Genomic DNA, 4,938 nt, shown 5'->3' with positions numbered 1-4,938 from the left:
ACAGTTCTAAAGAGGAGATCTTATAGGCCACGCAAGTCAATCTTTACTTCTGCAGTTGCAGCTTCAGTTTCAGCAGTTTCCGGCTTCACATGTGTGAGAGAGAGACCCATTTCAACGCAATAGAGAAGAGACTCATTTCTGCGTAGTAGAGAGAGAGAGAGATGTGATGAGATGAGTGATTCCAAATGAGGAAAATTTCTCTTATATTTATACACAACGTTGGTGGGTGAATAGATGCGACTGTTGGGCTTCTGAGCCTACATGAGTTGTAGGTCGGCTTGATAATAATTCCATAATCAAAATAAATTCATATCTCCACGAATACTTATCGGAATCGGATGATCTTTATATCAATCCCACACCTCTCGATGAGAGGAATCTAATAAAAATATTATCAACCATGAATAAGATGACCCACATGAAGTTTTGCCCTGGTTGCCAATTTTAACACTCCCTCTCAACCATGGAGAACTTCATCTGCAATCTGTCTATCGGTCGTTACTATTCATCCATCAAATGCAATACCCTGTATAGTATGACCCTTGCCCTGCTCTGCTCTATTCTGCTTGTTTTGTTTTGTCTTGTTCTTCCCTACACTGATCTGTACTGTTTTGCTCTGTTATGCTCTGCTCTTGCATTGTTCTGTTATGCTCTGCTTTTGTCCGAATTATGAAGAAGAAGAGATGATCGAGGATGTATCATACTAACTCAAAGTCAGTCTCAGAGTATGTACCACTGGTCCCAGACCAGTCTCAACCAATTCCAAGTCAGCGTCATAGTGAGTACAACTCCACTGGTCCTAGACCAGTATCATCCTCAAAGTCAGTGTCAGAGTGCGTACCACTGGTCCCAGACCAGTCTCAGCCAACTCGAAGTTAGCTTCATAGTAAGTACCACTCCTACCACTGGTCCCAGACCAGTATCGCAGTCTCAGAGAGTGTACCACTGGTCCCAGACCAGTCTCAACCGACCCGAAGTCAGCGTCATAGTATGTACCACTCTCACTGATCCCAGACCAGTACTGCACTCACACGAAGTCAGTCTCGGAGTATGTACCACTGGTCCTAGACCAGTCTCAACTGACCCGAAGTCAGCGTCATAGTATGGTACAACTCCTACCACTGGTCCTAGACCAGTATCATTGATCCCAGATCAATGGAGGTCATCCTAGCATAGGGAGTACGGTAGATACAACGATGCATCCATCGGTACTACTATGGTCCCTAACTTCATTTCCCTGCTCATTGATCAGATGAGAGGTACTTCCCATGAGTCCCAGACTGCATGGGTAGGATGCCTCGACAGGAGAACTAATCAATCCTGTCCTCACAGGAGAACACATCAATCCTGCTACAATTGTTGTGGAGAACACATCAATCCAGGCTGCCATGGAGAACACATCAATCCAGGCCTCATAGGAGAACTAATCATCCTACTACACAGGAGAGTGAATCATCTTGTTCCACAAGAGAGCGAATCATCTTGTCCCACAAGAGAGCGAATCATCTTGTTCCATTGTGCACCACCAGGGGAGGGTGAGTCACCCTATGGTCATATGTTGCTCCAGTAGGAACCGCAAGCCCTCAGAGCTCCCAGAGCTCAATGTATGCAACATGCAAGACCCTTGTACAAGGGTTTCTTGCCGACTCCAAGTCGTTTGGGAAAATCACAGATTAGATCTTTCCTCGGGGCTTTGACAAGGTGTATCAACCTGTACATCATCTTAATGTGATGGAGCTTCCTTGCTCATCGACTTACCATATCCCAGATGATGTCTATCTGCTGGAGCAATTGACGAATACGGGATTCCTTAATAATCGAATCCCACCTCTGGTTGTTACAGAGAATCACAGTGGTATCCAACGTAAATCCAAACAGCTCACTGAAGAGCTTTCGCAACCAGACTGCCTCACACGAGTTTATGCTAGCAACAATATATCCTACTTCGGCGTTGCTCAAAGCCACTGACTTCTGCTTCCTGCTCACCCAAGATATCGAAGCAGATCCCAAGGTGAAACAGTACCCGGAAGTGCTCTTACGGTCCACCACAATTCCTGCCCAATCAACATCGGTATATCCAAGTAGTCTCACATCTCCGGCAGTGTATTTTAATCCATGAGAGATTATGTCGTGAAGACATCTCAGAAGATTCCTAGCATCAATCCAGTGAGGCTCAACCAAATATGAGCTCATAATGCTAACTGCAAAACATATGTTCGAACGGAGGTTCACCAAGAACATCAATGCGAATGAGTTTTTGAAACTCAGGGCATTTCCCAAGTCTGGTCCGACATCACTACCATATAACTTCTAAAAGTTAAGATCCTCGAGGTAGTCACAAGCTTGCAGTCCATCATACCGAATCTTTCCAATATATTTACCACATATTTTCCTTGAGATAGGAAAATTTCCCTTGGCTTCTACCACACTTCAAGTCCTTGGTCCTTCATTTCAAATTCAGAAGCCATCTCCCTCTTACATTTGTGAATGAGAGGGTTTGCACCTGTTAGAAAGAGGTCATCCACATACAACATCAGTATGAGAGGCTTGTCATCTTCAACCTTAAAGTAAAGGTTAGGATCAGCTTCACTCCTAGTGAATCCCAGCTTCATCAAGTAGCTATCGATCCTCTCATACCATGCTCAGGGTGCTTGCTTCAGCCAATAGAGAGCCTTCTTCAACCTGCATACATGAGATTTTCAATCATAAATCTCAAATCCTTCAGGTTGCTCCACATAGACCTCTTCTTTGATAGAACCATGCAAGAACACGGTCTTAACATCCATCTGATGTAGGTTCCATCCTTGTGAAGCCACAAGGGCTATGATCAAGCGGATGGTCGTATATCTGGCAACAGGTGCCAATATCATAGTCTATACCTCCCTTCTGGGATAAACCACGAGCAACAAAATGAACCTTATACTTTTCCATACTTCCATTTGCTGCATGCTTTATCTTGTAAAGCCATTTTGAAGTAACAATTGTCTTGTCCAGGGTCTGGGAACTATTTCCCAGACATTATTCTCCATAATAGACTCATATTCTATGGTCATAGCATCCTTCCATAGTTAATGCTTGGTGACATCTGAGAATGATGAAGGTTCATTTTGTATGATCGTGCTCATGATGGTCAGGTATCCCTGATACCTGTTAAGTTTCTTACTTTGATGGAAGGTTCCTCAGGGTGCAGCATGTCCTTCAACATCATCAAGTATCCCCCTAAGCCATGAAGGCCTCTTCCTAGAAGAGGAAGGCTCATGTGGATGAGGATCAATCAGATCCATGGGTTCTTCTACATCAAGCATTGATTCATCATCCTTTTCTTTTGGTTCCCTGGTGTCGACTTCTTGAGAGCTACTCAAAGTCAGCAGATTGTCCACCTTGCTGAGAGCCATATCTTTGTCAAAGGTGACATCATGACTAATCACGACTTCCCTTTGACCGGTGGTGAACATTTCTTCAGGAGTTTAGGTACCTAATGCTTGATGAGGGCATCGATTTTGTACATATACGGAGGTGATTGTAGTTTCAACCCATAGAAACTTTGGAATTCTTTGATCATGTAGCATGGCCCGGACAGCTTCCATCATCATGTGGTTCTTCCTTCCCACCACACCATTCTTCTCAGGAGTATGTGGTGTAGTAGTCTCCCTCTTAATGCCAACCTCAGGTATGCCTGATTAAACCAATTGTAATATATTGGAGGTCTTTCTTTGGCTTGAGGGGAATGGTCCCCTTTTGAGCTTTCCTTTGGCACATCCCGGACATACACCTTCTTTCTCTACTTGGAATTCGGGCATCCCTGTTACCATCTATCTTACATCGGGTAGAGCTTTGTAATGAAGGTGGGCAAACCTCCGATGCCAAAGTTCGGACTAAAGAGTTGTGTCACAAGACATGACACCTAGTGGACTTCCATCGACCTGATATAATGAATCAACACTAAACCCAAGAGTAAAGGCATCTTTAACATTATTTTTCCATATACATACTTTTCCATTGCTGAAGGTTACCTTGTAGCCTCTGTCTTTCATTGCCAAGATGGACACTAGGTTCCTTTTGAGGTCAGGTGCATTTAATACATCCTAGAATTTCTAGCCTTCTTGAATGCTTGTCCTCTTCCTTGATTCCCAGCTCTCCTCTTACCTTTGTTGTTGAATTTTTCATTCCTTTTATTGCCATCAGAGGGATTTCGAGTTGCACCACTGCATACTGTTCCATGCTTCTCTAATCACGATTCTCATCATGCTGCCCATGTCCATGATTTTATCCATCATAATGCTGCTCAAACTAGTGTGCATAATCATCATGCTATCCTATATGTCCATGATCTCATGTTGCCCTTTATGTCCATGATCTCATTCATCATGATGCTCATGATCTCATACATAGTGAGTTGATTTATTGCAAATGTAACATCGTCATTTTCTTCTAGCCTTAGGTCCAGCCTTTCCTTTTGATTTAGTCCCGGAATTATTTCTATTCTTTGCATGAGAAGAAAAGGCAGCAGGAGGACCTTTAGGCATGGGCATTTCTTGCACTTCTTCCCTTCTTTCTTCTTGAATGCATCTAGCCATTAATTCCTCGAAACCATGAATTACATTATAGTTCAAAAGAGTAGTCCTAAACACATACCATTCAAATGGCAATCCTCCAAGAGTTGTGATGCCATTTCTTTGTCAGTAATAGTTTCCCCAATAGATAGGAGATCGTTCTTGATCTCGGTGATTCTTAAGAAGTATGCTTGCATACTTTCATCTTTACCCTTCTTGATTTCCCTCAGCTTATTTCTAAGAAACAAAATTTGATTTGCATCATTAACTTTAAATAAACTCACCAATCTATCGTAGATTTCCTTGGAGGTGTCCAGTTCAGAGATGTAGGCCACCAAGTGCTTGTCGATAGAGTCTCGGATGATCTTCTATTGTTTTGACTTCT

Source organism: Pinus tabuliformis, chromosome 6 (genome assembly GCF_031772625.1).
Source record: "Pinus tabuliformis cultivar Carrire ecotype Pingquan chromosome 6, CPIR1, whole genome shotgun sequence".
Taxonomy (NCBI): Eukaryota; Viridiplantae; Streptophyta; class Pinopsida; order Pinales; family Pinaceae; genus Pinus; species Pinus tabuliformis.
Note: the sequence above shows the minus strand (reverse complement) of the source record.